Here is a 10,839-nt window from a genome sequence, read left to right as displayed (position 1 = left end):
CTATAGTTTCAGAGCGAATACAATTTTGAGGTTGCTAGGACTTGCTTCTCCTTTTCCTGCATCTCCTCCAATTCTAAACGAGCCAATATCCCCTTCCAATATTGATGTAGAAGTGATTACTGAGCAGAAAGATGATTTAAAATCTTTCAATCTAAATGATAACATTCTTGATGGGTTCTAGAAAGTTCAGGAGCAGCCTTCCAAAGTGCCTGAGGAGATGAAAATGGAAGACGAGCCTCTCCCATGAAATATGAAGTCTTCGGATGTAACTGAGGAGCAAAAGGAGAAGCCAAGGGAGAGCCATATTGACAAGGTTCCTTTATCTGAGTCTTTGGACCAAAGCCAGGCTCAGCCTGGAGCTAGAAACCCAAATATAGGATTATTTGTGCATCTGTAGATATACCCTCCTCTGTACATTTGAGAACAACAACAGTAAATGCAAAGATAAATGCAATTACTTTTTCTCAATGGATCACTTCTTGGTTTGAAAATGTTAAGAATTCTATAATGCTTTTACTGTCTGCTAAAAGTATATATGAATTGTCTATTGTACCTGAGTTCAAGATGAGTGAACTATCTGAATTGTTCTGCTTGCAATATCTCTGCATTGTATCTTTCTTTCTCTTCTTTGTAGTATCTGAAACAAAATCACAGTTTGAAAATGAGATGTCTACATTTTTTGAATTAAAATTTTGATAAAATAATTTTGCCAATATTGAATGAGTAGTTTAGGAAACTCAGTTTACCTTTTTGTTGTTTAAAATGAATGAAAATCCCATGCAGACACTCCCTTCAGTCTCGTTTATAATGTCATTCAGTAATCGAGAGAGTGTGCAGTATCTTCCAAGTGTGATGGATGCTATGAAAATGCCATTCTCGACAACATCTATATCAATAATATCATTTTCTAGACTTGAAGAGCTCTCATCTTGTTCCATTGGTACTAGTTGTGTACTTATCATCCTGCTTCGTTTTATAGTAAAATGAGAAAATAAAATTCTGGGAGGCAAACATGTACTTGAGATTGATTGTGTCATGGACAACCTCACAATACATAGTGTTGGCCATAATTTTATCCCAACCATCATCCCAAAAATTTTGGAATGTCATCACAGCCTTTTGCTTTAAAAGAAAACATAGTCTTACAAACTCTGATTGAATATTCTTAAAAAATATTTATGAAAACATTGACAGGCACAAAAACTATGATTTTGACTATTCTTGTTGCAATATTTGGTTTCAATGAATGCTACACTTCTGCATATAGTTTGGCTCTATATGCCTCTATTATACTTCCATCGGGAACAGGCCAGTCTATTATATTCCATTCCAAAAAATTCTTGCCTTTGCAATATGCCATAATAATGAGCATGGTCCAATAGCTCGTAGAAAAGATCATAGAAAAAAATACCCGCTTTAGCCAAGTCTCTTACAGATCTACCTTTGTACTGTAGCTCTCCTATCACGCCATGTACGACATTGAAGAATCCTAAAATGCATTCCACTGGTTGCCACTCCTCGTATGATGAAGGATATAGATCTGAAACATTCAAAAAGATCATCTTAAGAGAGAAACAATTGTGCATTGAAAATAATTTAAGTTATATTATGTGTTTACAATTTGGTCTATGATGTGGAAGATAAGCTGGATATTCTCGCAATTGAAGTTCTCGATGCATATAAACATGCTGCACCAGAATCTCTTTTACACATCTTCTGCCTTCTTTCACTCTAAAACCTTTTACTCTGCCTTTCCAGGATGTCAGAAAAGTACTCGTTGACTGTTACTTTTTGCTCTTCTTCCTGATCCTCTTGGGTTGCATTAGTACCCAAGCTCCTTTTCCCACTTCAAACATTTTCCAACTAGCATTTGCTGTTACAATATTGGAAACCTCTATGCTTGAAATCTGTGTGATAGGCCTTTGTGGCAAAGATATGTTTCATACATCAACAGAGTCTTCACCATGTAAACCCACCGAACGTTTTCTAATGCTACGTCCATTGTTTCTGGGTGCCATCTCAGGCTACAAATCTAACACACCCCTAATAGAAACCAACACAAAAGAAAGATAGTATGATGTTAGATTTCAATTAATCTAACATTCTAAGTAATGCAGATCGACTTAACATTAGGACCTCAATGGAAGGCTTCTTGGGCCCTTTTATTTGGCAGTTTAAGGGAGTCAAACCTTTTCTCTTAAGAAGAAACGTTTTCTAATTAGAAGCTTCAAAACGGTTACTTTATTCGAATTTGAATTTTGGGGAAAAAATGGAATTTAAAATCTAGCGGATAAAACCATATCATGTAACATATCTATGGAAAGCTCTTGATGCGTAGATCACGGATCTGTAATCTCCGCTCAAATCGGAGCTTGTATGTAGAAGTTATGGAGGTCCGAAAATCGTAAAATTGCCCCCCCTCCTTTTTGGGGAAAAAAGTGCAGCCTTTGACCACTCTTACACCTCTCTTAAAAACCCAACATTTCAGTCCACATGGCAACCCCCCATTTGGCTATTCCTTAATCACCTTGATTAGGCTTGGGCAAATTAAAGGGCCCAAGAAGACCCCATTCACTTCCTAATGAAGAAAGAACAAAAAGATATCCACAACAGGTGAAATGTTGAAGAGAGCAAATTACAACAAAGCTATGGCAAGGAGAGATGCTTGTCAAAGATGGAATAGTCCCTCAAAAAAGTCTAAGAAGAAAGAAAATTGGATTGTTGCAAGCGGGAAGTTTCAAACAAACTCTTACGCTCAAAGATGGACTAAAATCTCATGATAGAGACATGCTGGAGAAGAGAATCAAAAACAAATCTCCCTATTCATCTTGCACGCTTCTGCTACCATAAAGTACTGATCTATTTTCTATTTTTCACTCTTTTTTTGTGGATTTTCTACGTTATGTTGGCCTTCTCCTGATTGGTTGTGAGACATTTTCTCCAAACCATAAAAGGCCCCAAAATAAGCTCCCCTTTTTCCTAATGCCAAGCACCTAGCACACTTTTGGTGAATTCTACGATATGTTGTTGGAATTATGCTCGTTCTTGGGCAATTGTGCTACTTTGATTCATAATGCGAACTCATGTTATTGAAATTTATCCAAAGCTGTTTGCGCATATTTACAAGAGCTGGCATTGGACAATCTACATTTGTGGTGACTACACACAGGTCTCTCCAGAGTCCCCAAGTCTTCTTTGAATTCTCTATGTTTACTAGCTTCTCCAAAAATCTCCTTGCCTTTGCTCCAGTCATGGGAGACCTTTTGAGAAACCTTGTATGACATACCAGAGGCCTGCTTATTCACCAAGTGTGAATAAGGGCCAATTGTATATAATTTCTCATGATGAAAAGGACACAGTCCCCTTTGTGGTATTGAGAGCTCTTCCCTTGTGCTTGTGAGAGAGTGAGGAGTGAGAGCATTCTAGCATTGTGCCTCTTTCATGCTTGTGTGTTTATGCTTGTATGAGAGAGTGACAGAGAGTGTGATTGGTCTATGTAATGGTGTGCGCGACGCCACGGTTGACAGAGTGGAGGTGGAGCTTGGAGTTTGGAGATTTACAAAGCGAGCTTGGTGGCCTCAAGGGACTTGAGATCGAAGCATTGGTAAGTACCCCATGATGGTTGTGTTCTATTGCTTATCCATTAGATGAATGTGTAGAGTTCTCTCTTGGAGGTGAGGCAACCCATAACATTTTTGGCACCGCTACCAGAGAAACACCTTTGTTTCTTCCATATACTTTGAGTTTCAACTCCCATTGCATAGTATTCATTGTTGCCTTTGCATTCTAGTAGTGCATTTTGTGGAAGTTAAAGGATAAGGTGTGTGTGGTTGAGAAAAAAGTTATAGTTTTGATGTTGAGAATGTTGTGGAAAGTAGTTTAGGAAAGGATTCATTGGTTACTCTTGAAAAGTTTGATGTTAGCATCACAAAAAAACACCAACGTGCAGAAGTAGGTTGGGTGTTGTTTTCTTCTTTTTTCAAAAAATTCAAAAAATATCAAAAATATAAGGGACCATTGACTGAGCCAGGATCTTGCATTTCATTCCTTAGCATTGGCACAATCTAATTTTCATCATTTGGATAAGTATTATGCACCCAAGACTATAAATTTTGGACATGGAAAACTCCATGTGAAAGTGTAGAAAGTTGTTCACGACGTGAACCATCCTGCAGTTTCATGCCGCGAGTCGCTCACAAAATCAGTGCTGGGATTTTCGTTGAAAATCACGAGATTACATTCCAAAAAATAGAAACCCTTATCCTAACACCTCTGACACATGGTACAACCCGCCAAAAATCGGAGCACGTGAAAGTGTAGTAGACTTTCACGACGTGAACCATTTTCGAAGCAGTTCACTGCGTGAAACACTTTTTGTTTGACAACATCAAAGAAATCTTGTTGTTTCACGTGAAGACCAAAACCGACGGATTGAACTAAGGCTATGAGGGTCGGCTGAAGATGGGAATTTGACTGGAAGAAGGAATCTAATCTTAAGGAGGGAAATTGTTGAGCACGTGAAAGTGTAGGAAAACAATTCATGACGTGAACCATTTTTCTGCAGTTTCACGACTTGAACCATTCTTTCCTGACGTGAACCGAGTCCTCTTGTTTTAGGACGTGAAACATTCTCTGCTAATTCACACCTCCTAAACAGAGTGATAGAATTGGAAATTGAATCAAATTAGGTTAATTAATAGCTTATCAAATCATACATACACGCACTTAAGATCTAGAAAACGCATCGGAGACAATCTAATGCCTAAAGATAGTGCATCAAATCATCAAGGAACTTCCTACCAAAGAAGTGTGGGATCAAGACATTCCGCAAGCACACACTTGAGTGTTTTGAGAAACCTGACCACCGCAAAAACCAGTAGTGAAGAATCCAGGGAAGAAGGGCTAAGATACACTAGGTTTGGGAAATGAGATAAACCACACTCCCCAATCAAGTCTAGTGGGATCATTGATATCGCCTGGGGATTTTTTGGTCTCCAAACTAGTCATGATGATGAGAAGGCAAATCTGGGGACATGGGTCCATCAACTAGCGCTAGACTCGTTCCAAGACAAGAAGTGTCATTCCAAAATTGAATTCTAGGCTGTCAAATACTGGCACCCCTAAAATTAGATGAGATATAGAAATTGCAGTTAGGATGGGTCAAATATTCTTTCCCACCACCGAGGAAATGGAATTGGACCTCCAATGAAGTGAGGTAGAATGACAACTGTGATAATTGAGCTAAAGGAAACAAGAGCTTGATACTCGTAGGACAAGAGCTGAGAGAAAGGAGATAGGAAGTGTTAACTCTCTCCAATCACAAGGAAAAGAACCTGAAATCGCTACAGGAAGAAGCGATGGAGAAATTCCGAACTTGGAACCCATCAACGAGGAATCCAGAATGGAGGAAGGGTTTACAACTAGAGAAGAAGAGGGTAACATAGCTAACTCGACTGTAGAAGTAGAGGACTGACTCTATACCAAGAAGGATATTGAGTTAATGATCAATCACCCTACCTATATGGAAATAAGACTTGCAATTCAGTGCAATCGCTGCCTGAAGGCAAGAAAGTCATTGGATGCAAGTGGGTGTACAAAGTAAAACATAACAGTGATGGAAGCATAAGCAAGTGTGCAAGGCTAGATTGGTAGCCAAAGGATATGCGCAGACATATGGCATTGATTATGAGAAAACTTTCAGCCCAGTTTGCCAAGATGACAATAGTGAGAGTTGTGATAGTAGTGGCTACGTCAAAGCAATGGTCTTTACATCAGATGGATGTAAAGAATGGATTCTTGCATGGATATTTGCAAGAAGAGGTGTATATATTACAGCCACCTAGTTATGAGGATATGAGTCACCCTGAGCATACTTGCAGGTTGAAGAAAGCCTTATATGGCTTAAAACAAGCACCAAGAGCATGGTCTGACAAGATTTCTGAATATCTTGTCACTTTTGGCTTTCATGTAGCGAATGCAGATTTCTCGCTGTATGTGAGAGACACAGTGATAGAGAGGTTGTGCTTGTTGTTGATGTAGATGACCTGATCATTATAGGGGACCATGATGTAGAGATCTTTGATGTAAAGATCTTGCTTAGATAGAAGTTTGAGATGAAGGATCTGGGGGAGCTCAGATATTTCTTAGGCATTGAGATGATTAGGTCACCACATGGTATTGGATTACTGCAGAGATAGTATGGCTTGGACATGTTGTCCAAGTATGGTATGACAGGCTGTAAGCCTATCTCAGTGCCATTGGATCAGAATGGCAAGTTGAGTGTAGCTTCAGGAGAGATTTTGGAGGATCTTACTATGTATAGACGCATAGTAGGAAGCTTACACTACAAGGGATCGGGCTCATATCCGCGCTCCTAGCCGCTAAAAATAACTTGTGAAAAAAAGTAGCGGGCCCGTGTATCAGCGCGTGTATCATCGCGGCTAGAGACATGCATGTAAAAGCGCGTGTATAGGACTGCTCAGATGCGCTCATACACGGGTTTATACACGCGTTCTGTTCAGTTTAGATGCATTTAGACGCGTTGATACAAGCGTCTATACACGTGTTTTGTCCCTTTAGATGCGCTTATACACACGTATTTCTCAGATTTGACGCGTTTATACACGCGTGTTTTATAGATTTTCCATGTATATACACGCGACTTTTTACAGTCCTGACGCGTTTATACACGCGAACAGAGAGCAAAAAAAAAAATCCAGAGTGCTATTCATTAGGAACTCAATGGAGTCTTTTTGGGCCCTTTAATTTGCCATGAGATTATGGAAACGTTTAACTTTTTGACAAAAAGGAGCCCGCCATGTAAGCAAAAACCACCAATGGTTTGTAAGAGAGGTGTAAGAGTGGTCAAAGGGTGCACTTTTTCCCCCAAAAAGGGGAGGGGGCAATTTTACAATTTTCGGACCTCCATAACTTCTACATACAAGCTCCGATTTGAGCGGAGATTACAGATCCGTGATCTACGTATCAAGAGCTTTCCATAGATATGTTACATGATATGGTTTTATCCGCTAGATTTTAAATTCCATTTTTCCCCCAAAATTCAAATTCGAATAAAGTAGCCGTTTTGAAGCTTCTAATTAGAAAACGTTTCTTCTTAAGAGAAAAGGTTTGACTCCCTTAAACTGCCAAATAAAAGGGCCCAAGAAGACTCCATTGAGTTCCTAATGTGGTGCCTGAATGCTGTTCGAGCATTCCAGCACCCAATAACACTCTCTGGATTATTTTTTTTGGTGCATTAGACCATCCACGAAGAACATATCCACGAGGAAGATTAAGACAAGAACGACATGAATGCATACATTGTCAATACACGATTCAAGACAGACATGAATGTAATACTATCGATTCACGATTCAATATTACTATCAAAATTTCACACATATATACAAGGGAGTCCATATCTCGAAGTAGCCCATGGCTTCAGTTTACAAAAAAATATATACAACCACATCCTCAATATGGAATGTGATACTATAAGTCTGAGTACTCACACCCAGATGATGACTCGGTGCTCCCTCCATGCTCAGATGAGCTCACATCGGTCGGAATGTCCGATGAGTAGTGCTCACGTCCACCCTCTGCAGTGGCGGCGGGTGGATCATCAGCAGCTTGTGCCTGTTCAAGTAATATATAGTATATAAGTATATATATATGTAATTCAATAAACCAAAATCATTCGTTTAGAGTTTTCAAGTACCTGTCGACTGTATGGTCTCATGGCCATCTCAAACTGCACGTGCATAATACGTCCCTCGGCTCTGAAGATGGCCCACGTGTCACGTCTACTATGCCAGTGAGCATACGCAGTATCGTGGGTTGTGGGCTTCCTCCTCGTAACCTGTCGTCGCTGTATCATAATCAACACAATTTGTAAGATTAAAACAATCACAGAATCAATGAATTAAGTAAACAATCAAATAAAGTGGCAAGATACTTACGAACTCTGCCTCCCATGACTCGACGCCGCCAGATCCAAAATGCGAAGATCCAATGGTCTCCATCTGGATCCGTCGTGCCTCCACATGCTGCCTGCTCTTCATGCCACCCTCTACTCGTTTCTTTGCCTCCTTCCACTCAGGTTTGTGCACAGTGGGCAGGTTTCTCGGCAGGATAGCCACCCGCAGCTACATTTAGCCCATCATCATACGCGAGTTTTTTAAGGTGAGATCTTTTATTACTTAAGATCTCCCTTATTCGCGTCCTTCCCCATACATCCGAGAATGTAGCATGTGGGGGATTGGGGTACCGACTATGTACAGCCTCTATCACCTCCCCAACTAATCGGCTATTTTGATCTTTAAATTTAATAAAACAATTTCTATACAAGTTTGATACTACCCCACGCATGTACTCCATTACCTTCCTCCCATCACTATCCCGCCCCTATCCGTCACATCATAGCAGATCACTCCCTCCACCTCTCTCATCTCCTCCTCTTCCAAACTGTCTCCTCTAACTCTTCTCCCTCTATCTCCTCTCTCACCGCGTGCCCTACTACCTCCCCCACCTCCCCCACCCCAAAGCACCCGCCGCCGCATCCTCCACTCCCACTCTTCCTACTGCTGCGGGTGGAGTCACGACTGGGGGATTGTCTACGTGACGGTGGCTGTGAGCCCTGACGTGATGGTGGCTCTAAGGGAGCACGTGATGGTGGCTCTAAGGGAGCACGTGATGGTGGCTGTGAGCCCTGACATGATGGTGCTTGGGAGGGTGTGCGTGAGTGTGTCTGGGACGAGGTATGTCTCCTGGACGTGGAAGAGGAGAAGCTGCATGCCGTCTCGTCGGACTCGTAGGCACAGACGGCAGTGGAGTGCCCTGGATACTCGCGGTAGGGGTATAGACACCAGGCATGGAAGGAGGGGGATGGGCATACATGTACTCTGTAAGCTCAACTGGACCAGGATGGCGCCCAAAATGATTTAGCATCTCCATCAGCAAATTGCTGTACGCAAATGGATCGGATGAAGAACCTGGAATATCCATAAAAAATCTACAAAAATAATCCTCATGTACATCATGGACTGTCTCTTGACTCACACAAATATCATCATTCAAGTCACCTATCAGCCTGCAAACCATAGAAATAGGAAACGCAGTCTCATGTATACACCCGTCCAGAAACGCGTGTATACACCCGTCCAAAAACGCGTGTATACACCCGTCCACAAACGCGTGTATATCCGCGTGAACAATCTGTGCAGAGACAGGATACACGCGTTTATACACGCATTTCTACACGTGACCTGCGCAAAAAAAATTTGAAAGCGACCGACTCTGACAATGTGTCCTTTTATAAAAGGCCCACTGTCGCCCCTGTCAGAATCGTTCACCCAAAATCGCAACCACAGAAGCAAAAGGACGGAGACAAACCCAAAAAGCAAAGAGAAAATAGTATAAACAAATCTGAGGAAGGAGACAAGACAAAGGACAAACTGACTCACCTCTGAAAAAGTGAGTCTTCTTTCTTGCTCGGTTTCCTCCCGTGTGTGCTCCTTCTTTGCTCCCTCCTTGCACTTAGGTTTCGTTTTTGTTGGAAGAGGCGAAAACGAAAGCAGTGTTGATATGTTAGTTCAAAATCTATATTTGGGGAAGGCGGGCTATTTTTAGTTTAAACAGATCATCTCGTTTATAAATGCGTGTATGTTCGTGTGTATGATGATTTAGCTGCGTTATACACGCATTTTGCAGGAATTACCCGCATTAATACATGTAATTTTTAGGAAATAGCCGCGTTAATACACGTAATTTTTAGGAGATAGCCGCGTTAATACATGCGATTTTTATACTTTCATTAAAAACATATTATGATTTTGTGTTTTCTGGTTTGTACATAGGATGTCATCAACCTCCTCAAGCAGTTCTGGAGAAGATGAGACAATGCGTCATCGTAATCGCGATGTGTGGTTGGGACAACGGATCAAATGTATGTGTAATCAATGTCAAGGATGCATTGTACGAGCTCGTCAAATTACCTTGAATCACATCTCCATGTATGGAGAATGGAATCAAACAGGTTTAGAGGTGAGTAGATGTAAATTGATGGTATTCAAATGACTCATGGTATCCAAATTAAATTAATAGAGTTGTAATATATGAACTCTAATTGAGCAGGATGCAGTACCACACCCTAACATGGTGCCTTACGTGTGACGAGAGCACGCAAAGCGTCGACGAGATGATGCTGGAGCTTCGGGATCTATTGTCAGAGATGAGTGGGAAAGGGATGACAATAGCCCTACACCCACGAAGTTGTGGAAGAGGAAGTGTTTGACGATATGGTGCGGAATCTTTTTAAGGATGATCCCAAAGGTATGGACGATGATGATATGGAACAAGAGCATCTTTACAAGGTGACACCGGTTTTTGAAGGGTGCACATTCTCTATTTTACGTGCTTCACTTGAACTACTCAATATACAAACAGTTTATGGATGGAGCAATGCAAGTCTTGACGCATTATTGAAGTAAGCATTCTAACTTACAAATTTGAATTAGTGGTTTAAGGTTTAGGATTTAGGACTAATTATAATTGATGATATCGGATGCAGGCTATTATCAAACATGCTTCCAAAGGGAAATAGACTACCCACCTCAAGAGACATAGCGAGGTGCTATGTGACATCTCTTGGAGGATTGGATTATGATCGCATACATGCATGCGTCAATGATTGCATTCTCTTTCGTGGGACGCATAAGGAGGCTCAACATTGTCCCACTTGTGGTGAAGCAAGGTATAGAACAGATATGAAGAGTTTTGATGTACCTCGTAAAGTCTTACGACACTTTCCTATAATTCCTCGCATCAAACACATGTTCAAGT

Source organism: Cibotium barometz, chromosome 20 (assembly GCF_041138505.1).
Source record: "Cibotium barometz isolate CiBa-2024 chromosome 20, ASM4113850v1, whole genome shotgun sequence".
Lineage (NCBI taxonomy): Eukaryota > Viridiplantae > Streptophyta > Polypodiopsida > Cyatheales > Cibotiaceae > Cibotium > Cibotium barometz.
Note: the sequence above shows the minus strand (reverse complement) of the source record.